Raw genomic sequence first — 27,146 nt, forward strand, 5'->3', positions numbered from 1 at the left:
CCTTTGTCAATAATAGAAAGAGTATCGGGGCTTTATGTAGCACACCATGGATGCTGCTCAGCCAGACACCACAACAAGGCCTTGGCCGCATATGGCTGGAGTTGACCGCTGCTGCAGACCGCACACATGTGATCTGCCAGTGTGAGGAGCACCAGCAGCTCCCACCAGAGACCTGCAGGTGTCTGGCATTTCTGAAAATTAGGTCCTTTAGGAGACTCAGGCCCCAGGGGGTCAGCAGCAAAGCTGGGATGGACACGATGTTGGGGAAGCTGGGCTTCAGTCCCTGTGGCTCTCCCGCTGTACCTGAAGGGTGCAGGGAAAGGACAGCCTGCATCTCTGTGGAGACGCTACCTGAGGAATTCTGCCTCCTGCCCCACGGCCAGCCGAAATATGAGTATTAAAAAATGTTGATTCTCTAGTCTCAGAGAGGAAAAAGCATCTAACAGATCTGAATTTACTGCCCAGAAATACAGAAATCACAGCCCAGGCTGCTCTCATACTCAAGCAGTTGATTTTAGGCTGCATTTTTTCTCTGGCTTTATAGGTCAAAGCACGCAGGGCTGGAGCTGCTACTCAGGTTACCAGGAGGAATTAAAACCACCTGTGGCAGGTGAGGTTACCGGTAGAAGTGGCCATGGGGAAAATTTAGATTCTGTGAGTTTGAACGCCAGGTGTCGATGCTCTGCTTTGAGCTGAAGGAGAGCTTTCTGAGTTTGTTTGTTTGTTTTTGTTTTTTTTTTTTAAAAAGCTGACTGCTAGAAAAGTAACATTTTCTGAGGGGGAAAAAAAGAAAGAAAATATAACCCAAATCTACGCACAATATGGTTTTCTAGAAATTCTTCTCATGTCCTCCCACCATTTTAATGAAAATAGTAGCTGGTGTTTTCCATACCTTGTGCATGAAGAAAACTTTGTATTTGTTTCCTCTCATCATTTGAAGCTTTCGGCCCGCTTTTTACTACTATGTAACTAATATGGAGGATATTCACACAATTCAGACTCTAGAGTAAACAAAAATATAAAACCCCCATATTCATGCCTAATAAGGAATATGAACAAGGGAGAGAAGGAAAACATATTTCAGTTCCATATTGTTAAGATGCCCCTAAAAAAACATGACTTATCTGAGCCTCCTGGAACTGTGGCCACAATATTGCAGGGTCATTTTCTAGTGAACGTAATAACTTGGCTAGTGAACGTAATAACTTTCCAAAGGGCCCACTGGAAAGTTTTGTTCAAAATGAAAACAACAAGTCCCCATTTCTGGGGTCCTTGACTGCTTCCATCTGAGGCAATAGCAATTGTCCTGTAGAACTTACTCTATATATTAGTGTAATAGCTGGAGACCTCTACCTGTCTCAGAGACCTCATAATCAAGTAGAAGAATCAAAGGGAGAGTGGGATCAAGAGGTATTATCATTCTTTGTGAAGAACGTAAGACAGAGAAACAGCCCTGACCCAACTTGCAGGGCTTAAGTCCCTTCTCTGATGGAACTCCCTCAACCATCACCTGAGGCTGCACATGAGGAAGAGATGAGCTGAATCATCCTGTCTCCTTTGACTTTGGAAGAAGCATAGGGCAACAAAACACTTTATATGGATGTTTCAGGCAAATTACTCACAATGCCTGAGATTAAATCAGGTTTAAGATATCCTACTTAAGATGATGGGTGTACAATTGGGGTGTTTTTGATGCCTGTTCCGTGCTTAGCTACCCTTCTTACAGAAGTTGTTTGGTATTGCTGATCAGCTCTGTTCAAGGGTAAAACCCTTCAAAGCTGAGAGAAGTGGTATTTCTCTTCCTCTGTCTGACCTCTCTCTGTGTACCTCTCTCTGTTTAAAAGCTGCTGGTTTCCTGGGTGTTTTGGTCTTTTCCAAAAGAACCTTTTGACAAGAATTCTGTATAGTGAGAGTTTTTAGGGCTTTCTGCAGTCCCTTTGTACTAATTGATTCCCATGTGCATTAGCATCACCAAAGCTAGATTAATCTTCTTTTCATTTTAGTGCTGAGATCAATGTCTCTGTCAACATAGTTTATTGAACCTGGTTCAGTTTTACCACTTGCCTTTACCTCCTCTAGGATGGCTTTTCTCTTAAATATGTCCTGAGAAAGGATCTCTCTTTAAAACTCTCTGGCCAAGCCGTGGGGTGGATTGCTCTCCTGTGGGGCATGACCCAGTGCCAAAAGCCCTCCTGCTTAATTGCAGCCACCAGATTTCCCAGCAGCTGACATGTCATCCTGCAGCTTTAGGAATCAAGCTGTGTCTTTTTGTCAGGGAAAAATTTGGATGCACTCTTCTGCTAAAGGGAAGGACTAGCGGGAGATACTTTCACACATGGGCTGTGCAGCCTGGGCTCTTCTCACAGACCTAACACAAGAGTTCTGCAGTACAAAACTTGTTTTCTGATGGAGCCAAACTTCTTCTTTGTATTTTTCAGGTGCCATTGTATTAATCCCTTCAAAACTTGGCAATAACAGCCTTTCTCTGTTTCCATTTCTTTTATTATCTGTTATACTCACGCCAATTGAAATTTTATTACTTCTTTTTTCCAGAAGAAAGTGCTGGGATAGGGTTGGCACTGAGAACAAAGCCCTGAGTCAGTCCGTATAGCCACCGGCCAGCACTGTGAGAACATGATATATGCTGAGATTCAGAGCAAGCCACCATGACTCCACTGTCCTCTGCTGTCTCCATGTAACTTTTTCCCCATGGAGCCAGCCTGTAAGGACATTGCACACTGACAAGAGTGCCGAAACTCTTAATAACTGTTCATTCAAAGTCAGCTTTATTGTACTGTATCTTGCCTGTCATCTTTGTCTTATATGAGAAAAATCAGTCTGAGAAGTAATTCCTATATAATTACCCAGCCTTATAAAAAAGACTGCAAAGAAGAGGATTTGTAGATGGTTTTGCCTGAGCTCATTTATTTCATACCATAATAGTCTGAGAAAAGAAATCTTTCTGCTTGCTTATATGGATGACACAGACAGTAGAAGGCCCAGACCCTCCTCTGGTGCAGAGTCTGCTTCTGCTGAGGTTGTTGGTAAATTGCTGCTGACTTCAGTGGCAGATGGACATATCTCTTCTGAGTTGAGTTTGCCCTGTTTTCTCTTTGCTTATATAATGATTGGTCCCTGCAAACTTTCTATGCATTGTCTGCTTCCACCAGCTTCAAGGATATATTTGAGTGGATGAGGATTATTGCTCACACGTGACTTGCAAGATTAGAGCCAAAGATAAATAACTAGGCACACAAATCTTGCCTAAGAGGCCTGAAATGGAGCTTAGTTTACTCATCTGTTTCTGTCACATGCAGTGAACCTGACTTGCAGCCCTGCTCTGGCTTCAGCATTGTGCTAAATCTTTTGCAGCACAGCACTTCCCAAAAGAGCTGGGAAACCCCACATCTGCAGGGAAAATCAACCAAACAGAATGGAGAATTTAATTGTAGAGTTCCCACACACAGCTCTGCATTTTAAATGAGTATAAACGTATAGATCTGACAGGCTGGGCTACTTAGAAAAGAAGCTAGCAGTGCAAACCAGAGAAATATCAGTTTGCATTTATGATATTCTAATCACACTTTCATTAAACAAAATACTTAAGCAGATCTTATGCTTCAATGAGGTTGAAGGGACTTAAGTGTATGCTTAAAATTCTGTAAGTGCTTAAAAGTATTGCCAAACAAGGATGCAAGTCCTCAAAGTGCTTGGGCTGAGTGTATACTTAAGTGTTTTGCTGAATCAGATTCACAGTGTCACAGAGCCTCAAAGTGAGCTCAGAGGCTTCAGCCTAGATGAGGAATAAAGCAAACTGCATAGCAGGAAGCTCTCAGGATTTTCCAGAGTCTAATGCATAATTAGATTAAATGTGCAATCCTGTTTTGGGATTATGGACAGGCTTGGGTTTTTTTAGCTCATTAAAAAGAGAAAGAGCCTTCCTTTGCAGACATATACAATATCTATCAGGTAGCTTTTCCTATGCTTGCACTTTCCTAGTATGTGTCTTTTCAAAATTAAAGAAATATCAGTGACACTGCAGTTTAGTCCTGAGTAATAAAAAATGTCCAGCTCATGAGGGCAAATCCTCCAGTGTTCATCCAGATAGCGTTAAATTCCTTCCCAAGTTTCCCTTGGGCAACTAAATGGATTATAATGGTATTGCAAGTACAGCATAACACCGACCATAACAATTACATCTAAGCTGTGCTAACCGTACCTTTCAGCAAACAATTCTTCTTGATCATGTGATTCTATGGTTCTGATATGTGACCCTATGGCACATAAGTGCATTTATTTTCATACACATTTTACATATTTAAAATATATTTCCCCTACCTCTGATCAGTGTTAGCCACATCCATTTCCTGCAGAAATGCATGAAGCAGAGCAGATTGAATAGCTTCTTCCCATGGCTTCATGTCTTCATCCCCCTTAAAATTCTATCCTATTATTCAGCCCCTGTCCGATCATGCCCTCCAACACTGCTGAATTTCAAGGAGGTGATAACCACTTTGAAATTAATGGAAAGAGCCATAAAGAAGACCGAAGATGAAAGACTAAAGTGTCTGTTACTTTCTTAACAACTTTGTCTGTATCTGGTATGTGATTCCTTTCAACTGTTTGAATTTAAAGTTTGAGTTTATTCAGTCATGCCAGCATGTGTCTTGAAACTGTACAGTGTGCTGAGCAAAATTTCATTGTTTTTAACTAAGACATTGCACCTCTGAGGAGAACTAGACTACCTCTTGCTCTTATCTACGCTAATTTTACACTTGATGCATCCTATTTGCTGATGTTCTACAACCTCCCCACTGCTGGGCTAGGGCCCTTGGGGCAGGAACAGCTGCCAGGCTCGTTATTGGGGCTCAGATAGCCCCAAATGTGGGTGACCTGCCAGGAGCTGAGTTTGGGTCACACAGGCTGACTCCTTGCAGAGACATTGGGATGTCTCAGCACTGTATTCCTTGGGTAGCTGTTTTTCCCTTTTCTGGGATATCTCAGCAGTCCCCTATCATCTTCCTCCCTCCCATGAGCAGAGACAAGAGGCAGCAGCAGAGCAGTGCCCACCCCAGGGCCTCCAGATGTGCCATGATGCCTGGAGTTGGGATCGTGGTCCAGAGTTGGCTGGTCAGTGCCCTAGCAAAAATGAAAACAACTCTAAATTTGTGAAAGCAGTTTCATTTCCAAGATGTAGTTGGCTTCCTTTGCCTTTCGTATGCCCTATATATCTGACTTTAAATGGGGGTAGCAGTGGAGCTCAGAGTGCAGAAGTTTTGAAGATATATGAGGGCTTGATTCCCTGTGGGCCTCCACTCCACTGCTGTGGCTCCACAAAGAAGATGGAGCAGGTTCATGTGATGTAGCCCAGACTCTGGATGAATGTTGCCCCTTCACCCAGCACGGTGGCTAGGCGAGCTGTGCCCAGGGTCTGCCCTGGGGGTTACAAGCAGCTGCTCTGTCCCAGCTCTAGCATCCTTGCCTCACTTCACACACGGTTGTATAGATGCCCCTCATGCCCTTTTTCTCAAGGCTTCAGCTTCACAGTGCAGTAGCCAAATGCAGGGAAGGCCCTATGTTGACATTTTCTGCTGGCAGCAAATTAGTATACAGATGGGCCCAAAAGGATGCGTGGAGGCAAGCATAACACAGTGCTTGCATGCTGCTCACAGCTGCTCCAAAGGGGATGAAACCTGGGATTGACTTTTCCCACACACATCTTTAAAGGCACGATCTGACTATAGTTACTTTTTAAAAAAATACCATCATATCTCAATGGATAGTATCCTGCCACATTGGCTTAAAATCTACTGAATGCAGGAACAGTTGAGATCTAGACCTCCTGTGAGTGATGGAGCCTTCAGTAATAAGGAAATCAGCAGCTGGAAGATAAAGATGCCAAAGGAAAATGAAACAAACAGATCTTTCAAAAGCACTTGGGAAAATATAACTGAGAATGTTCAATTAAATATGGATATTGTTTAAAATGTATGGGCAGAGGCAACAACAGGCAAGGAACAGCTGTGTCTGTTGAATCCCATCCCTTTGAGCAGCACCACAAATCCCCACAGATGTGGGATCCTTTTTATTACCTTGCCCCCCACACCACAGATATTTATCTTTATTTATAGCATCTCTAATACCATTTCAGGTTACAACCTTGATTTAGAATATTGGCAACACTGGCACACCATTTTGTTTGCATAGAAATTAGCTAGGTGAATTGCATAGCTGAGCTGTAATGTTGCTGTGAAGAATAGCAGATGTTTAGCTGTTTTCACTTCCATTCCTTGGTGGACAATCAACAACTTGATAGCTTCTCTCGCTTGCTATGAGGTGGCCCAGAAATCTAAGTGGGGGGTCTGTTCAGAGCATTGTACACTACTGAATCAGCAGAATACCTCCATCAGCTTCTACATGGGCTTAATGATGGTGGATATCTCAGTAATTTGGGCATTGTTCAGTGTTTTTTACGTGCTTCTGATTGCCCTAGGTCTGTTGCCAAACCTTTTTGGATTGTTTTGCATGTGCTATATAGTCCTCTTCTGGGACTTCCCACAGGACATCAGGCACCTTTCTTTTCTCTTCTTCAGGAACTGAAAACACACAGTGCAGATGGCTGAGAAATATTTTTCCCCTAGTGAATATTTTCACTAAAATGGAAACATCTTTATTATAACTGAATTTCCCATAAACTTTTAATGAGAAACCTCCTGCTTTTCAGAGGAAAACAAACAAGCAAGCAAAATCCTCAACCCACCCTTGTGCTCAGCAAGTTCTCCCAGCTAGGGAACTAACCAAGCTGCAAAAATTGTGTTGTGTAATGCCATGGAAATGTAAGAAACACAACAAATGACTCTCACTAATCCCTCAGTCAAGCTATCTTCCCACACTTTACCACCTGATTTATACTGATATCCATTCAGTGACTGCAGGGGAGCTTCTCTCTGGAGGAGTCTTAGACTATATGATGCAGAATCTGTGTCACCCAAACAGTGGGACTATTTGTCACCAGTACACTTCAGCTCAGTTGCACTTGTTGCTCATAATTGATCTGAATGCATTGGAGCAGCACCAAGTTGTAAACCAGTTGATTCAATCCAATATCAAAGCTGAATCATGCTGAACCAGTGTAGGCTGATCTAAAATTGTTCAAGAAGCGTGGCTACTTGAAAGGGTGTTAACTTCATGAATTTCAAGGGAGTTACTCTTGTTTTGTGCCACTATAAACAGGAGCAGAGCTAAGCCGTGAGTCATCACCCGCCTCTCTTTTGCTGCTTCTATTTTCAGAGCAGATCTGCTGGCTTTGTTGCTGGCTGAGCTTGCAGTGATGCTTTTTGGAGCTTCTTGCTAGTTAAGCAAGAGTAGACTTTGTTCTCTGTGGGAGAGCAGAGAGAATCTGGATGTTATGAGCCAGGAAAGGCTGAAAACCAAAGGCTCACAGAGTATTTTTAGTAATATTATAAAACACAGGTGCTCCAAAGCCTAGGTTTTGTCTCAGCTGGTAACAAGTATTTGAGAGCAGTCATCCTGTGGCCATACTGCGTTCCCAAAACAAGTGCTTGTCCTGAGCGATCAAAAAACATGTTCCATGGAAAGCGGTTTATGGGATTACATGGAGCTGGACAAAGATCCCTGAGGTGAATAGTTACTTTGAACCCCTTAAGTATCTTTGCATTGCCATATAATCAGGAAGTATTTTTAATAGAGGCAGCTATTTTAAAACTCACTCCTCTGACATGGGCATGCATCTATTTTCTAAGACAGGCAATGTAGCAATCCATCAGCTGAGAAACATCTGAAAAAAGGTGGTTTTTCCTCAAAAGGAAAATGGCTAAAGAAAGCATGTGGCTTTCAGAGGAGGAATACTTTATTATTATTAAAGAATCCAGCCCACAAAATGTTTTTAGTCTGACATTTAGCATTTGAACTATCCCATGTGGTCCAGTATTACAGCTATTAAAATCACTTGTTTGCACACACCAGTCAGCAAGTAATTCTGTGGCTAAGGTGCTGTGTTCATATCTTCCTTTTCCACCAAAGCTGCCGTTAGCTGTCTGGTCTTTGCTTTCAGAAACCACTTATTGCTTTCACCAGGCCTGAAAACAAGATGTGGTAGGCGCCATTACGGATTGACAGATTCTGTTTGCAGACTTAGGGATGGATGCCATGCCTACAGAAACTAATGAGAGTTGTGTGTCCACGCATGCATTTCTTTTGGGTACAGTTTGTCCTGAAGATTGCCAGGTTGGCAAAGATCTGCGAAAGAATAGGATGAAATTCTCTCCTGCATAAGCAGCCAGCATGGGGTGCCTGCTTTACCACAGTCTCCTATAAGCCTTATTTTGACAACCCAGTAATGTACAGCCATTCTGCTGGTCTTCTGAAAATGAGGAATTCTAGTCTTATAACTTAACTGGTGTCACATTATTATGAATCACCACCAAAATATTTTCAGTGCTCCTTGGAATAAATAGAAAACTCAAGCAAAAGCAGAAGAGCTAAATAGGAATTCAGTACTTACTAATTAGGAGCCATAAAATTACTCTAGTTAGAGCTCTATACGTCTTGTTATAGAATATGCTGAATAAAGTTGCCTCTTTCTTTCAGGCCACCTTTTCTTTAATTTGCAGTCATGCCAGGCTGGGCTGATTTGTGTTGCTGTGCCACAGCCCAGCAATCAAACAAAATAACATAACATGCTGGCAAAGCTAAAGAGAGCTCATGGACTGCAAGCTCTACCCTGGTGTGTATACATGCATGTGTAGATCTGCCTGGATCAGAAGAAATTGGAGGAGATCCTCCTACTGCTGGGGTGGATTCTGCTGCTATTGTACCCAGGCATTTGCTGTGCAACCCTGTTGACTTCAGTGGAGTTACTCCATCCACATGGCAAGGATCCTTAAAACAGAACTTGGACTATTGAAGTCAATGGGAACTTTGCCACATCCATTGGCTTCATGAGGAGCAGGGATATTGTTGGCTTAAAATTACAATCAGCTTTCAATTATTTTTTCTGGCTTGGGAGGGAAGGGGTTAGAGAGGAAAATAGATGGAGAGAAATACTGATCAAATCATATAGGTTGGAAAAGACCTTTAAGATGAAAGCCAGGAGACAGAGTTTGAGAGCGGCATCGTTATGCTTTCTCAGAACAACAGGAACACAACACATCTCCAGAAGAATGTAGACTGAAGTCAAATTGCAAGACTTGTATATTTTCCCTTAGGAAAAATGCTGTGGTGAAAAATGTTAATGATTTTTAAATAATGCTCCATTTTGCAGGGAATAATTTTCCAAGCAGTCTTTGCCTCCAAAGCAATTGCTGACCATTTAATGACATAGTAAGTATCAAATACTGGCAGAAAGTGTATGCGGTAAGGACCATATAATTGCAAAGTAAATTCACCATTATTTTTGCCTTAAAAACCAGCACACGTGTTAAATGATATTTTTGGGTCTGCTGTGTATAATTACCAAGCATCATACACTTCAGGAGCACATAATTGCTATGTATACTCCTTGCACTAGGGGTATACAATTACTCCCTCAGGTCCAAATTCTCCCCTTGGATGCTAGACAACTGCCCTGTCTGAAGGGCCAAGTGTGAGCCCAAATACAGGATCCTTACTGACCAGGACATCAGGACATCAGAGGCTTTCACATAAATAGCCGAGTCAACATCTTACCCTATTCTGGTTTCCTTGAGAAAGCTTTGGGTGAGGCCAAGACCTAAAGCAAATGTCACAAGGAAACTACAGGCTGATTGTTTTATGTAGAGTCAAGTAAAGGTTGCTTTAGCTTTATCACAAAGACAAAGACACTTCATCTGCCTGTACCTTCCTCTTGCCATTGCGTTACTGCACTGGGTGGCAGTGTGTCCATCTTCAAAAGCAGCTAGAAAATTTAGAAAAGGTTGCTGGAAAAAATGGCACTCTGGCTGGAAAACATGTCTGACAGGCAGACACTTAAGGCATTTGACTTCAGTCTGTCAACAGGAAGTTCAAAGAGGTGACTGGAGAAAACGCTAGGTACAAAATCAACTAAAGTCACAACAAAATGGGTGCCTGGAAATTGATGCCAGGCAAGGTCAGCTAAAAAATTAAGGTTAACGGTTTTAATGGTCAAAGTAATTAACCACTCAAGGAAACTGCCTAGGGAACTATGAAGTCTTCACCTCTGAATGTGCCATAATCAAGCTCTGGACATCTTTCTGGAAGGAAAAGGCCTTTGATATACAGAAGGTTGCACTGGTGCAAGTGTGAAATGCCTTGAAACCCTGACCTGATAGGAGGATTCAGGAATCAGAAAATCTGAGGTCAAGCACACATAAGAGACTGAACACCAAACCTGACCCTGAAGGCTGCTCTGTTTGAAGCGTGACCCTACTGCCATCACTGGTGCTACGTGGAGCTGAGCAGGGTGCAGATGGGAGGAGAGTCAAGCACGTGACAGCCCTTTGGGCCACTCTTTGGGGGTGCTGGGATGGGCATTGGGCAGAAGCAGCCTCTACAACTCTGGGGAGCAGAAGAACAACTCCCACCTAGGGAGCACAGCATAGAGGGTTTGGAGAAAGGGCAATGAAAGAGGAGAAAATGAGGAAACTTCTCAGGAGAGCCTCACTGAAATGTGCATAAGGGCATTTTTCACCTCACTGCAAATTGAGCAGATGAATGTACCCTGAGGGATGCTACCTGGTACTGTGGATGTGATGGCCAGTGTCAGTGTTTAACACAACACAGGGCAGAGAGAAAACCAAAGCTATAGCCAGACATGATATCTGTATCACACCAAATTTCCAGACAATGCACAGAATGGTTAACTGGAATAAAATATTTTGCCAGAAAACTGCCAGTTCTATAAAGTTATTTTCTATTGACTGCAAACCTCAAAGGGCCTGTTAAATCCTTTTGGTGAGAAAGAAGAATCGTTTTTGCTGGGAGAGACAGAATTAATTGATTTCCATCTGATACCTTTGAGTCCTGTGAGTGAATGTTGTGGGCTTTTTTCCAGCCAAGTTCCCAAAGCCTCTTTTCTCAAAGGATATGCAGCGTGGAGCAAAAATATTCTTTTTTCCTTTTGGGTTCCTGCTTTGACTTGTTTTTCTCCCTATGGTCAGTAGCTGGCAAGTGATCACTTGTTGTGTCTGAGGAAAGGAAGAATATCGCTTGAGCACATGAATGTAACAACAGGACTATAAAACAAAGTCACTAACGCTCTCCTATCCCTTCCTGTGACTCAGCAATGCTGGTATATCTGAGGCATGCCCTGGCACCCTCTTTGACATTGTCTCAACAAGTACTCAATGCCTTAGTTTTAGAAATCTTTCTTAGTCAGAACTGTGCTGTATTGTTGGAGCTAGATAAGGGCTCCGGGTCACTGCAATTCAGTGTGTGCCTGCCTTGCTTAATCTGAAGCCCATTATATGAGGGAACAATTACCTTGATCTTCTCCATCTTCACATTCATACTCTGCAGTCTAGGGATCTCCAAGCAAATGCTAATTAGTAAAGATCTCAATTTAAATTTAAAACCATACTATAAGATTTTGGGAGAAAGGTCAAATTTTGTTAGTACACTCCCACCAGTGCTAACAAAATATTTTAAAAGTCTCCCATATAAATATCACAAACATTAATTATTTTACCATCAGTTGACAGTGGAAAGCAACTGAAAGCTATTTCAGTGTGAAGCATTTTGCCATGCATCTAAGTAGGTGATTTAGCAAACCTCAGGTTAATGTCAAAGGTCCGATGGCTCTCTCACTTACCGGCTACTGCACTTTGCACTGCCTGATATCTTCTGTATCCCAGCTGCAGAGATTTTGTTCAGGATAAAGACAACAAGTATTTCCTTTGATGTTAGATAGTATTAAGTGAGTTAAGTGAAAAAAAAAAAAGAAGAAAACCCAAAAAGCCAGCCCTGAACCTATAATCCAATTTTTCTGAAATATTCAAGACAATAGATGGTCTGTTTTCATAGTGAGTCTACAAGAGTCAGATTGTTCCTGATGCTGTTTAGTACTTCAGCGTCAACATACATTTCATAATAATTGTGAAATGGTGCAAAACCTAGGATGCATTTCTACCCTGTGCCAGGGCAGGTCTGGTGTAATTCTGTTTGCCAGAGGCTTGAGTCAAGCCTAATGTAAGCAGGAGCAAAGTGAAGTCTACAGTCTTTATTTGTGAAGAAATAAAAATAGAGGTGACATAGGAAATATCTGGAGGCACTGTGACTCAAGGGATTAATAACGGTGACAAACAGCCCTTGTCAATTTACAGCTGCTTACATTTGGTCATATATCACAGCCACCTTGTGTTTGCCCAGATGTAAATGACCAAACGAGACGCCAAGCACAGGCAAGTTAAGCACTACACGAACATCTCAGATTTTGTGGGTAGTGACAGGCAGACAGTGTTGCCTAAGGAACGGGGTTCAGTACCCCTCAGCGCACCTGGGCACTGAGACATTAGGAGATAAACGGTGCAGGGAAAACTGCAGCTGGGGAGGGAGACCTGCGTGCAGCCACACTGCGCAGAGCAGCACATGGGAGTGACAGTAGCTGGAAGGGAACCAAGGCTTAAGGGTGGAGAGGCACAGGAGCAGAGTTAAGAAAGACTGTGGGTGTTCAGGAGTGCCTTAGAGACAGACAGGGAGATTGTTTTGGCAGAGCAGAGGGAGCTCAGTCTGGACAGCACAGCCAGGTCTGCAAGGCCCGAGGAGCAGAAGGGAGCATCCGCATGAAGTGCAGCCCTTGCAGCTCTTCTTGCCAACTTTTGTTCTTTTTTCTTCCTCTTCTCAAAATAGTTACTTGTTAGAACAAGCTTCTTGCCAGGATGTCGCAACTGAGACGTTTGCTCCAGATCCTGGCTGTGATTCCTGTAGCACAACTATGCTGGGTAAATCAGTCCCCCGCCTCCAACAAGTGGCAGAAAACACAGTCCTGGCTGCACTGAAAATAACAAACTTTGACTCACTTCCTCTTTAGAAACTCTTCAGTATGCCCCATTATGCAATTCTCCAGCTTCCTGGTACCAAGAGGGAATTAATATCCATTTAATCTCTAAACAACAAACTTCTAGGGGATACTTTTCCCAGCACATCTCCTTCAGTCATGGTCAATTTAGAGTGGTGCAGCTATTCCTCGCCCTGTGCTGACCAGGGAATGCTCTGCTGATATCACCAACCAGTTTGTGTGTATGTGTGTGTGATCCACATCCCTCCTTGCTACTTCATTTGCAGAAGATACGAGTTGCTTGGCATTTTAGCTAGAACACCTCAAATCCATAGCTCAGACTCCAGCAGATCAACCTTTCAGCTTTTCAGGTGTATCGCAGTCTCCAGGAATTATCCCAACTGCATGTCATCAAACCAGTGCTTGACATTAAAAAGACGTAAGTTCTACTTCAGTGGATAGCATATATTTCTCTTTCGACTGCTGGGAGGTAAGCAGGGAAAAGGAGATGGACAATTGCTTGGATGTGAAATATGCATGAAGAGCATTTTTATTAGCCCAGAACTGAATCAGGATCCCAGACTGCAGTCTTGCTGGGCTTACATCTGTCGTGAAGCTCTTCAGACTTCTGAGCTGCAGCAATAAATCTTTCTTCTGCTAATGACATCAAGGCAGCATGGCAACTATTTAGGCAAAACTGTCCTGCACGCACACATACAGACATATGCCCTTTTGGTGACTGCTTCTTGGAAGAAAAATACTTAATAGATGAAGGACAGATGTGCAAAAGTAAAAATATCTTCTTAGTCAGTGGTGTGAATGAAGCTTTGCTAAAGGACCGAAAGGGGTGAAAGGAATTTCCATGAATTCAGGTGCTGGCTCAGCAGCTCAGTCTGTAATAGAACCGTTCCCCTGCTGAAAACTCAGGCATATGCATATGAACAGTACTGTATCCATGGAAAACCAGCCACAGCATATTTTTCAGCCAAATCACCCCCATTTAACTGCAACTTCCCATTGAGTACAGCAATATGGAGGACCTATCCCAAGCCTCAGGAGATGCAGCAAGACGTCAACGATGTATCATGAAGATGAACACTGAATGTTCAGCTCTAAATTCAGTGCACTGTATTGTGACATTTTCTAGTGATATCTGGGTGGAGTTTCAGCAGACCAGAAATACCTTTAATAGAGTAAAAGCACAGAGTTCTTTTGAAAAAATCCTATTTTCATTGCCACCCAGAAAGACGCTGCAGATCCTGCTACTCATGGGGATCTACTATTAACTCTTAATAAAACACATAACTGCTTTTGAAAATCTGGGTTTCTGTGTTTTATTAGTGCCCCCGTCACAGACAAAACCCTATTGCCCCAGGCCCCATTCACACACCATCTCTAATCCTCCAGATTTTATAATTTAAATAAGCATATCAGAGACCTTAATTTGGACCATGCAAGAGTTTCTTTGGGGTTTTCATTCCAGATTCCAATCAAAGAGATGAAGGGCTGGGATCTGGAGTATTTTCTTCTAAAGGCAGGTGTTTGTTCTAAAACAGAGACAGGTGTAGGAAGGACACTTCTGGCTGAACCCAGGCATCTGTATCCCCGCTCAGATTGCATCAGCTCTGCTGCATGATGAATTTTGAGTTGGGGGTCATGCATACACAACATCATTGATGAGGCAACTGGCAGTGAGGTGGGCAGTCACTCCCTTGTGACTCCTCCAAGGTGCCAGTGGTTTGGATGCAGCCGAAAAAGCCAAGTGCCTGCAGCGAGATGTGTAGACGCACGCAGAAAATTAGCAAAACAACTGCCTTGCCAAAGGGGCTGGGTTGCTGGGGACACGTGTTCGGCGGGCAGCAGCCTGCGTGTTCCAGATCTGGAGGCAGCCGTGGCCCAGCTGACACTTTGACAGGCAGCCTGTGTGCATGTGCTCTTGGCCTCCATGGAAGGGCAAAAAAGGCAGGTCAACATGCAATGCAGACCACTTGCCTGGGCCTGCCTGGCATTACGCATCCAACTTGTGTACAAAAACACTGCCTTCATTCTCCTGGAAAGGTAAAACAACCATAGTTGGTTGTTGTCTTTGGAGAAGCTGTATACTATGCCTGTTCCCATGGGGAGAACAACAGGTCTGTTAACATTTCTGGGGCTTCCCAAAGAACAGAGATGGGCCCTACACAAGGCTGAGTTACTGTCTGAAGGATAATGCTGCCCATCCTTCTGCCCTGTGCTGTTTCACAGACACAGGTGAGACCAGCCCACTGAGAATGTCTCCAAGGTCCAGCCAACACCCATAGCCGGGACCCCCCTTCAGGGCTGCCGAGGGTTTCCATCATTTCTGCTGCCACCTCACACTACCTGGGGAAAGGTGGCCTTGAAGGGGCAGTTTGATAGCAAAGTCATCTGCGGCTCATTGCTCAGCTGGAGGGATGTCCTGGAGTGGGAACTGCTGAGGCTGTTCTGGCTCCAGCACAGCTCAGTGTCTTCAGTAGCGATGTTAAGGGTGGGTAGAGACGGTGTTTGGTTGATCTGTGGAAGACACAAAGCTGGGAGACCTACATGCATCAGGTTGAGGAGTGGAATTTAAAATTATCTCATCAGCTTAGAAAAACAGGCTGGAGAAAGTAGGATGGCATTCAGTAGAAACAAGTGCAGGATGCTGTAACTGGGCTTCAACAAGCAGCTCAAATCTTTCAGCCCGAAGGTGTGAGAAGGAGTCCGGCTCTGCTAAGCCCTGGAAAAACCTCAGCTGGAATTCTGTGCTCAGTTTCATGATCAGCTAGAATACCAGATCTCTACACAGTTTCTTTATGACTCAATGTAAAACAGAGGCTTTGTAAAACAACAAACAGTGGCTGTTAAAGAGCTGTCATCATTCCCCTCTGACACAAATAACTTATTTTGGTTTAGTTGACAGTGTAAGCTTCTGGGGTTGCAGTTTGAGAGCACCAGAATTAAACTTGCCTGGAAAAAAAGTTTCTCCTGGAATGAAGAAATGGTGGCCAGAAAGTGTGTTGGAGAAACCGTGGTGATGTGGTTGTGCTGGGGAATATGCCTTGCTTCCCTCCTGTGATACTCCAAGTCGGTAGTGGTATTACTCCAATAACATCAAGGGAGTTAGGCTGGTATGAAACTAGAAATAATGCAGTGTTTAATTAGATGATTTTGATAAGAAGAACCTGGGGTAACATGTGTAGCTAGAAAAGATTAATTGCAGCTTCATTTCCCAATGTAATTCCATGTAGGATTGCCTCTGGTCACAACAGAGTTTCACTGTAATGGTGCTGCACATTGTTAAAAGTCAGCAGTCATTTATTTTGTGCTGAACAGACTACATTATGAAGAGATAATCCAGTTTGCTGTCAACTTGGCAGCTTGTTAATGACACAGGGCAGCGTAATATCGCATGAGTTCAGAATTTAGCTGCTAAGCTTCAAGCTTTATGCTTTGCACATACTGTCATTCTTCAGAAATAGTTTTCGTTTTATCCCGAAACTCTGCATTAAATTTATTGTCACTTCTGGCTAGTGTCTAAAGGGCAACCAAATGACATTTTTCTTCATGTTTGTTAAATGATGTAGTAACGGGTGGGGGGGGGAGGGAAGGCACTGGCAGTTAACATGGCCAGACCCTCTGTAAGAAGCAGATGTAACGGAAAAGAGAACAGATCTGATCTGACTCATTCAGAAGAGCTTTTAACAAATCCTCCATTGCTTTAAATCTATGTATGGCCTTTGTCTAGAAAGAAAGAAAGTCCAGTGGTGTGGGTATTAGCCTAGGACCCATGTCAGGCTAAAAGCTGGCCTGGACCAGGTTTCTCTCCCTCTCATATTCCATCCCTATCTCCTAATTTCCAGGTAAAGGAAAATCAGGCCTGTGGCCCAGCCAGGAGCCATGGCACACACAGCTGGCAGCACCAGGGTCTCAGGTTTAAGCCCAGAGAGCGTGACTAGATGAAACTTTATGGAGGTGAGCTTCCACGGCATCCCATGGGTACCCCGGCCCTCTGCTCTCTGGTGCTCCGGAGGATTGTCCATCTCTGCCCTCTGATCACAGCCAGGTGTCCTTCCTAAGGTAGAAGGAAGCATGGAGAGGTTTGTGCTGGGGGATCTGCAGCTTTTTCTGGTGTGGTGTCTGTGGGCGCTGTAAAGCTTGTTTCCTCGTTTTGGTTTGCATGAGCTCATATCTTCTGGGTTTTACTTTGACTTTCTGGGAGAAAAAGGGAAAATCTGCTAAAAATGGATAGCTCACTGTGATTTCCACCACACATTCCCAAGATTGCTCTTCACTGCATTGAATTCTCCTAGGTCAGTTTTGTCACAGGCTTGTTTTTTGAGGGTATTTCATGCTAGAAATTGTTTCAGGTTCACAGACCATAACAAACCCCTCCGGAAATCATGCAGAGTTTGTGTGGTGATCTGTTGGATTTGCAATTTGGTTTGGTTGGTTAGTTTGACTTGGTTCATTGTTTATTTGGAGGTTCCCAATGAGTAGAGGCCACTCGGCTGTCCTGCTTACTCCTATTCATAAATGGTGGGAACTCAGGCACCTTCTGACAGTGCAGGCTTTATAAGGGCAGATAGGCAGAAGGATCAGGCTGTGGAGGGCATTCAAAGTGGATACAAAAAGCCTGACCTTCATGTCCTGAAGCCGAGGGATTCTGAAGAGTGATTCAAAGAGGGTAGAAGGAGTTGACACTGGGCGATTGATGGGCAAAGAATATGATCTTAACAACTGCATTTTGAAGGGTGGCCTTTGTGGGTGGTGGTCGTGGAAATAAAAAAAAAAAAAAGAAAAAAAAAAGAAAATGAGAGCAAGCATTAAAGTTTTAGCAGAAAAGGTTGATCTATATTGGTGTTAACTGCTATGAATTGTATCAGTTCATACCAGCAGAGGAACTGAGCCTGAATTTATTTTTCTTACAGACTTTCCTACTAGATGAATTCACTGGTGAGTGCGATAAAAGTAGGAGGAAGCCGAGTGCTGATATTGCTATCAGCAAAGTCCACATCTCAGGCCAGCCTTTCATACAAAACGGCTCCAATTGCATAGTTCTATGCTTTATGAAAAGGACTGAAATAAAGTCAAAACTGCGCTGTGCTGCATTGAATGGTATTTATGGTGATGGAGGGCATCCCAGTATCCTCATCCTCTCACCATCCTCCCCTCTCCCCAGCAGTAAAGTACAGCAGAAAAGGGTTAATATTTGCTAGGTCTTCCACGAGTGGGTTGCCATGCTGACTGCATTGGGGTTTAAGTGGCTGGAGAGAAGAACAGAAGCTGGAGAGAAGTGGGAGGGAGTAGGGCTACCTTCTGGGTGTGTGGGGACCCTGGTCCCAGCAGCAACAGATCCATGTCTTGGCTGAGCAGTGATGCCAGGCTGGCATTTCTTATTGCCAGGCTTTCCGTTAGCACCATTACTTTTGGTGCATTTGGCCATAACTAAATCCCACCACCACCACTACCATTGCTAAGATGTCCCAATCTTGCATCAAGAAAGCCTGCTCAACCAGAGGACAGGGACTGGAGAAGATAAAATTCTGGAAGTAAAAAAAAAGAATGATGTGCCCATTACCAGGATAAAACTTGAGTGGCAGCACAAAATGGAGTTCAGCAGAGCCAGGGTCCCAGCTCAGCCCAGGTTGTCCCCAGGTTAAAGCCTGTTCTTTCAAACATTGCAGTCAAAATGAAGAAAGACACAAACAGGTGGTCTTAGAATGAAGAGAGGGAGGAAGAGAGGAAACAGGAAGCCTGTTTTTAATAGTTGGAGGGCTCTTAGATACAAAGGGTCACGCTGGGTAAGAGAATACAGAGTAGATAGAAGCAGCAGCATTTCTGAATGGCTCAGGAACAAGGCAGGAAGGAAAGAAAAGAGGTGAAATGTCTCATTTTAAGGACCTGAATGAGAAGAAGGATGGTGTATTCAGCAGTTTCCCATGAAGAAAAACCTTTAAAAACAAGCCCCATCTTTCAAAGAAAAAAACTGTAAGAGAAACAAAACCCAGAAGTCTTTCACAAGATTTTGAATAATTTATGTCTTCTGCATTTTTCTTATCCTTGGAAAATTCCTTAAGAAATCAGTGGACCACTACTGTAGGTGGGATCTTTCATCACCATATTGAGTGAACAACAATGTTCATGTCAATCTCTTGCCTTAGGATCACGTTAAGGACTGTGTGTGTCATCGCAAGGCCTATGTTTGCACAATTCCTTAAGACACTGCTGCTGATGCTTGTGGAAAGTACAAAGCAGTCCTTGAAGGCTCTGCACCCCATTGTCCCATACTTCTTGTTTCCACTCTTTATCAGCTGGTGATAACAAGAAATATTTGTTTTTCTGCTAACATTTTTTGTTCCAGTTCTCCTATGATTTATATAAGGTGTGAGTGAGAAGTATCTCCATCAACACCCATCGATATACAAGGGCTTTGAATTAATAGGCTGAGAGAGTGTAAACCTTCTGGATTTAATGTGTATAATCAATACTTTATAGAACAGATTTTTCAAAATTTTTATCTCTGGAGAGAGTAGATTAATGGTATGACACCACAGTCTGACATGCCCATATCTTCTTGGAAAGATATATGCAGAATAAGGGAAGATCATCTCAATCCTTCACCCATTAAGATTAAAAAACTCCTGTTAGTTCATGCAATCTGGGATGTGTGGGCATCTCCCCTTTTCTCCTGCTGCCTTCTCAGTGGCCTCTCCCATCTCCAGCTGGAAGGACCTTAAAACCCTACATGCTCTGTAGGAAATAAGGCTCAAAGGCATTTCCTTCACAGTACCCTTTCCCCTGCCCTTGAACACCAGTGTGCATTTAGTACTCTACTACTGGGCTGCTGCAATTCTACTCAGAGATGAGTGCATTTCAGGTGAATATCTGTGTACAGGACAAGATCCCCCACTCTATGTGGGGGAAAAACCTGGAAGAGAGAATGAAGAGAGTCTCTGAGGTTTCCCATGCAGTGTTTTTTCTGGGTGGTCTTTGTGATGAGAGGCAATAGGTAGATTAGGGAGTTTGGAGGCTGCAACCAACACCTTCTCTTGCATGCCCTCTTCCTCACTAGGGTGTGGAAAAGATCTTCCTAATCAAGCCAAGTACCACCTTCCTGAGGTAGTTCTTGTTTCTGGTGCCTGTTTTCACTGAACAACATAGCTCTACATACCACCTTGCAGCACTGCTCTGTATTGCATTTCCAGGGCTACTTTATCTTGCTCATCCTGTTGTTCCTAGATAAGTAATTACACTCTCTGCTGGGTGTTAATCCCTTGCAAATATTTATGAACACCTCTTCTCATACTATCACTCAACCAGTGCCTTTAAACTTTCCTCTGAACCCCCTCACATCTCTGGTAACTGCTGTTACTCTTTTTCTCCATGGTCACTCAACACTCTTCTGATAACAGCCTGGACACTATACACATTTCTTTTTAAACTAGAGTCCTCCTTATAGACCTACCCCATCTCTGTCCTTTCTCCATAGGCAACAGCTGTTGTGACAGTGATTGTGGCATCCCTCCTCTGTGACCTGAACCCTTTGGTGCAGGTATTCCCAGCCTGCACAGCTGGTGGCTTCAAGTCCTGTGGTATTCAATTGCTACCTGTAAACCCACAGCCTCCCCCAGTGCTCCTGCGTGTGAAGTTATTTCCTCCCTGCCCCTCCACCATGCATTAATTTGTAATGAGGGAAAGTAAGTTGCTCACTGTTCTGCTTTATGTAATTATGTATTTGGAGCTTTAATTAGAACACCACTAAAATCAGAGGAGACAAAAGAATCAAGCTCTAAGACATTATTTAATCACCTAAACGCATTTTCAGATTAAGACAGAGTTCTTTGCTAGCAGAGCCACTTAAAGCTATCTACATTGGTACATTATTTACTAAGGAAGGAATCGTGCACACGCCACCACCTGCATCCATCAAAACTAAGGGTGCTCTAAATCATCCAGTGCCAAAATTAATGCAAATAACCAGCAAAAGGATAAAGAACAAAGAAAATAACATACCAGCCCTGGGGCCTCTCTCTCTAATCTTTGGAAGAGCCTTAGGATAGACATGTCAATTATTTTCTTTGTTCCTCCTTCTGTACACTGTTTGCTTTACAATTTGGTATAATGATTTAAGAAGCCCTGAGTTGTGTGGGATGTGGGTGGTGGATTCATAGCTTGGAGATTGTGGTGGTGTTGTTGTATATTACTGTCTAACTCTCAAGAGACTGAGCTTACTGTACTCCATCTGCAATTAATTTATCACTTCGCATGTGTATGTTTATATAGTGTACTTATTATGTATAATGTATGCATATTTTCCCCTGTAGCTATTAAGCAATATACTTTTATTTTTTCCTCTTTTTGCTGTAGACAGTAAATGTCTGCCTAGACTTCTCCATTTTCAATCACTTAACGTGTGATAGAATAAGGTTTGCAGCATGTGGTTGAGCAAACAGCAATGACAATTTTCTTCCTATGTTGACTCGTCTCAAGCTACAGTGATATAATTCCAAACAGATAGCAAGGCATTGTAGGCACACAGCAAGATCTGCAGGTCATAGACAGAGCTTGAATATTCAGGCAGTTCGTCCTAGTTTTCCTCTGCTAAGGATTTGGTTCAGAAAACTATCATCTAGAATCTGTGATATTTCTTCTTAATGAGGGTGATAGGAGAGGCACTGAACACATTGAGTCAATAAAATTGTGCTGGAATAACTAAAAGAAGGATATGATCCATATTAGCCTCAGGCTGTACCATTGGCACATCATCCAAGAAAGCTGAAATAGTTGCATTCTTCAAAGATTCAAGTATGCTTTGAGGTGAAAATACCATTTAGCAAGCACATATATCAACAATTCGTCTTGTGGCCTTTCTCCTTAATACCACAGACTGTAGGCCAAATTCAAGACTGATGTCTGTTCCCTGGCTTCAATAATGGGCTTTCATCTGAGTTAGCATTTGGTGTCTTGCCCTTAAACCAGGACCAAACTCGTGCAAATAAGTGCAATACATATCAATTAAGTAATAAGGGAAGTATTGGAATATATGTAGGTAGTGATATTGCTGCTGAGGAAAATTTATGCTCTAAGTGTAACTGGCACTAATCAGGAAGAGAAACTAATTATTAAAAGCATTAGCAATTCACTCCCAAACTGACATGACAATCAGTTTGTTAAACCGATCCTTTGACAGCACAGCACACAAGCCCTGTCACTTTACAGATTAGGTATTGACTGGATTTAGTGACACCCTGTTAGGAAACACTCAGAGCTGTACAGCAAATAGAGCGAAGGGTAGTTTTTCAGTACTGTCTAGTTAATAAGGAAACATTGGGAAGAACAACTTGCCTCTCCTTCTTAAGCTCTTGCGCTGCAACGTCTGGCTCACCATCATATTCTACTGAGTAGGTGGGCAGAGGCTTACTGAGAGCAGAGCTCACCCCCCTCTGCTAAACACCTCAGAACCACAAAACATCGGGTATATAGAAGCTGGGAGCCAAGCCCTGCCACTGTCTTGAGACCACCCTCTTCCTTGCAGACACAGGGACTGGTAACCTTGGCTGGGCTGAAGTGACTGTTGCAGAAATGGAGTAGGCTGTGTGGAATGAAGGATCAAATATTGTCTAGCTGCAGGGAAACCTGCAGGGTGTTTCTGCTATACTGGGGCAGGTAGGAAATTAGTAGATACCAGATGTCTGGCAAGTTGCGTCATGGCACTGAAGAAAAGTGAGAGAAAGCTTTGCTGCTTTAGGTTTATCTTCATCCTCACTGCAAAGCAGATGGTTCTGAATCCTACTTATTCCAATGCTACTTATTCCTTGGAAAATGTAACAGGTCCTTGAAAAGTTTAATTTATGTACGTGTAGGGTCTCAGAGCAGTATTTGTAAGCCAGGCTTGCAAGATGTTTACCATGTAGTCAGCGCCCTGTTTTACAGTTGGTGTCCTCTCCCCATGTGTAAGTTGGAGATGAAAAAGTGCTACCATGTGAAAGACCTCCAAGAATGGGGGAACGCTAAGTTGTGCTCTGTGGTCACACAAACTAGCCCCCATGTGGCCTTTACACCCTAAGGCCTTTTGGATTTGGGGTGGGGACAAACCTAACACATTCCACCCACCATAAAGCCCAGCTGACTGTTAAGTAGAAGCCACAAGTGGGTTCTTCCTTCCACTCAGAGAAATCTCCTCTTGACTTAAAATCTAGTTAGGTTGGCCACACTTTGTTTTTGAAAAGCCTTAGCTATGTATTTTGCTTAGAACCTGAGATGAAGCCAGACAGGTTTTGTGTGTCATTACCAAATCTGGCAGTGCTCTAAGGTAGATGCCATGCTGCAGAGCAAGCAGTGTAACATGCCTGTTGGGCATGAGGCCACACACCAAGTGGGAGGGAGTACCTGGCAGGGCTGAGGAGGTCCCACAGCTTTCTTCTCACTTCACCAGGGGGCAAAACTAGGGTCAGCAGAAATTACTGAATATTTTCCCAATGCTAGGAAAATCCCCATGGGTACAGCCCCACTGCACTGTACATCTATTAGACAAATGACCTCATGCATATGCATTAATGAGCCTTGTCAGGGAGGCAAAACGTAAATGGCCTAGTTGCCAGATCCATGATACTCATGCTTCTTTGGCATTTGAGCTAGAACTTTTTCCCTGCTTTAACCTGGTAGGTAAAGTCTCCTATGCTCAGTTAACTTGTTCACTTTCTATAGGCAGACAATCTGCTTTCATCACCATCTTTCATGACTAAGACATCTGAGGATGCACTAGCAAGTTAGGAAATCCAGAAGCTAGAAAGAATACCTATTGCTAGAGAATCACATCCTTTATATCTGTTCTTTGATGTAGGAAAGCAAGAAGCTGCCAGGACATGAGCTGTGAACATTTTCTGAGATAGTATTATGGTAATAATATAGCTTTTAATTTCAGGTTTACGAAGGTGCAGGGTCAAGACCTCAGTGATGGGATAAAACAGTCCTGTGGCAGCACAGTACTTCTAAGGGAAATTGTTTGGCCCTTTCTTCTGTCTTAGAGTACACAATTCAGACATGAATAAAATTGTACCAGTGTGAAAAGCAAATCCTCTTATTTATGAATAACTGGATAAACCCAGTCCTCACTGAAAATTTCTGTGTAACTTGATCATTATGTTCATGGCTATAATTGAAAAGCATAAAAACATATCACAGAGGATAAATAGAGTTGTTATATGGCAGGGGTCTGATTTTGATTACATTTGTAAGGTGTAGTTAGGTATGTTTCTGTTTACATTCTAATTTATGAGGATGTGGGCCAAAGCCATTTGCTACAGCTCAGAGTAAAGCTGGGAGATACATTCTTTAGCTATTATGACTAATGTAACATCATCTGTAGAGAGTTAAATAAAGAGTATCTCTCCTCCATGGGTTTTTAAAGAATTCTTTTACTACCGAAATGGGAAATAAATTCCAGGTTAAAGCACCATCCAACATCCAAACCAACAACGCAAGGACAACCTCAGATGTGCCTGAAACCTGCTAAGCTTCCAGAAGAGCTCTGTGTTCAAGGCAGAGTACATGGAAGACATCAAGAAGAAGTGGAAATTGTGTACCTTTTTCTTTACTTGATTATACTTGTTGGAAAGGGAAGATGAAGTTTCATCAGTCTGATTCACTGATTAAAGGGTGGACAATGACAGCACGTGCTTTTAAATAAGAGTGTTGCTGACCAACTGGACAGCAAGGTTAAAATACAATCCTAAAACCTCAATAAGAAAGAAGATGCATGGGGTCAGAGAGGTATTGCATCATAAGGTGGCACATAGACTATGAAATCTGCTTACCTACAATCAGCTCCATGTTCTGCCACTGACTTCTCTTGTCATTTCAGGTTAATCAAGTACACCAGGGTTTGAATCAGTGATCATTATTTTGTGTCTGACTGTGAAAACCCTAAGCCTGACTTTTTAAAAGTCCCGGAAACTCCAACTGAAAATAAAGAGTGTTTCAGCTGGGTAGAACCTTTAAAAATCGGGACCAAAGTAGCTTGATCCTGCAAATTAGAAGGTGCTTATTACTCACTTATGCACATCATAGACCTACTGCAAGACTTAATCAATGACACGCTTTAAACCTTGGGATGGAAAATAATTCACACAATGAATGGCGTGTTTATACTTCTGCTGATGCCCATTCTTTTTTTCTCACACAAAAAGAATTTTACTTTGAATTGTAGAGTATTAGCCATTTTGATATATTAAGGAGTAGTCTAAACAATTATAGGATTATACCAACACATGATGTCCTAGGAATGTTTTAAGAAGTGCAATGAGATTTGAAACAGAACTTGGCCCTGATGCAAAACAAATACCAAGATGAAACATGACCTCAAAACTTGAGGCACTGACTATGAGTTTTGTTAAATTAGGGTATTTACTGTCTTGTGCTTCAGGTGAAACATAATCACCTGGTGCATCTGTCCTAAAAAGACGAGTTTTATAAAGGGTCTGCTTCTAGCACTGGTTTATAGATGATTCTCACCCACTGCTCATTAAGTATTAAGGAACATGACTTTCCTGTGCAGCTTGTTCACAGGATCCCCCGCATGTTAGGAGCCTCTCTATACTGGGATGTTCACGCTAATTAGATGGAAAGGGATATCCACAAAGGTAAACAACAGGTACAAGAGAAACCATATTAGGCTTTATTACACCAGATGGAGAAACATAAGTCACCATGGATGTAGCCACTTGCCTTCTTAGGTACAGAAGTATTTCCCAACAGCAAGTACAGACCGGGGAGGCTAGTCTCCTGGAAGCAAATCTATATATAAATGCACGGTCTCTGCAAGTAGCTGATAAAGGTGACCGGGAGAGAACACTGATCATGGTTCCTGGGTAATGCAGGACTAAAATCCGTGCTGCTGGGTGACTAACCTTGCAGTCAAAGTCTGCACAGTTTAAATTTTCCACTGCGGGTAGGAGATGCAGCAGATCTCTTTGGCAACAGCCATGGGTACCTCTTTCAGGACTTAAGGCAGGTGCTTATGAGAGCTACCAACAAATTTATCATCTGAATGGGCCTTTGCTTCCTGTTTTCTGGCATTTGCTCTCATGGGTTAACACTGTTCATCTCACATCCCTGAGCAAGGTGGGTCACTGTCAGGAAGGACATGTGAGTGTCCTATTCTTGAGCATCTCTCCCACTGCTGCAGCCACGGTTGTGCTTCCCTTTTTCATCAGACTGTCCACCCTTGCTTATTCTAGCTTTTCCTTTCTGAGGCAAATTAGCTGGCAAAAATATCTAGTCTGTAGATTATAGCAGAAGTTTCTCTTGTGTTCTCCAGGTTATTGCAAATGAAGAGTTATATCCATGCAATTTCTCTTGGGTGATGGATTTCTTTTTTCAGAAGCCTTACTTTCAAAGTCTGTGCTGACAAACATGCTCAGCACCTTTGCCATTCATAGCAGCACAGATGCTACTCTGTGCTCATAGCATGTGTAGTAGTATTTGAGAAATCTGACACCAAATTCTAAGGGATTTTTGCCTTTTTGTTCCTCCTCCAAATTTTCCTCTGATATTTTCAGCTCTCTTCTCTTCCCTATTCCTCTGAGATTTTTCCTCAAGGGTCGGTGTCTCTGAGTGATTTCATTAGCTAGGATGCTGTTAGCTTTGCTTGTGATTCTGTATTTGCTCAGAAGTTTCTGATTTTAAACGTTTTTTAAATTTCCCTTGTGGATCACAACATCCACTACATGTTATCACAGAAATGAAACCCTTAATGGGAGACATGGGAAGCACAAACCTCTCCTACTCTGTCTCCAGTAGTTACTACATCAATCAGAGATGGACACAGGCTCATACCTTTACTGCAGTACAGCTTCTGGGAGAGTGTGAGGAGCCACATAGTCAATATATCTCATAATTTTGTAGGTGTGCTGTGAAAACTTTGGTATCCCCAAACTGGGTAGAAATGCAGAGCTAGCCGTGCCTCTTGCAACCCAGGTGAGGTTCATTTTTGAAAAGTCCTTATTAACAATCTTTATGATTTTATGACTGCAACCTAGAAGGCCACAGAAAATTGTTCAGTCCTGCAGAGGATCCTAAATCTCTTCGTGCTGACAGTGACAAATATGTACAGATTATGCATAGCCTGAATGCTGAGTGATTTCACCAACCCAGTGGGAAAGACTCTTCCCTTAATTACACAGGAACAAGTAGG

The 27,146-nt window shown here is 42.8% G+C and overlaps 1 long non-coding RNA gene across 2 annotated transcripts; it reads right to left on the reverse strand.

The window, feature by feature from the left end:
- Positions 1-4,283: 4,283 nt before the first annotated feature.
- On the reverse strand, positions 4,284-12,079 carry LOC135314228 (uncharacterized). Of its 2 annotated transcripts, XR_010373671.1 has the most exons (4): positions 11,768-12,079; positions 10,972-11,144; positions 7,984-8,259; positions 4,284-7,378 (listed from the first exon to the last, which is right to left on the reverse strand). It is a non-coding gene; the product is annotated as an uncharacterized LOC135314228 (long non-coding RNA). The 2 variants fall into 2 exon arrangements; XR_010373670.1 differs by lacking the exons at positions 4,284-7,378; positions 11,768-12,079 and adding an exon at positions 11,440-11,746 and having other exon boundaries at positions 7,820-8,259.
- Between the last annotated feature and the right edge of the window lie 15,067 nt (positions 12,080-27,146).

The sequence above is a fragment of the Phalacrocorax carbo genome, chromosome 1, assembly GCF_963921805.1.
Source record: "Phalacrocorax carbo chromosome 1, bPhaCar2.1, whole genome shotgun sequence".
Taxonomy (NCBI): Eukaryota; Metazoa; Chordata; class Aves; order Suliformes; family Phalacrocoracidae; genus Phalacrocorax; species Phalacrocorax carbo.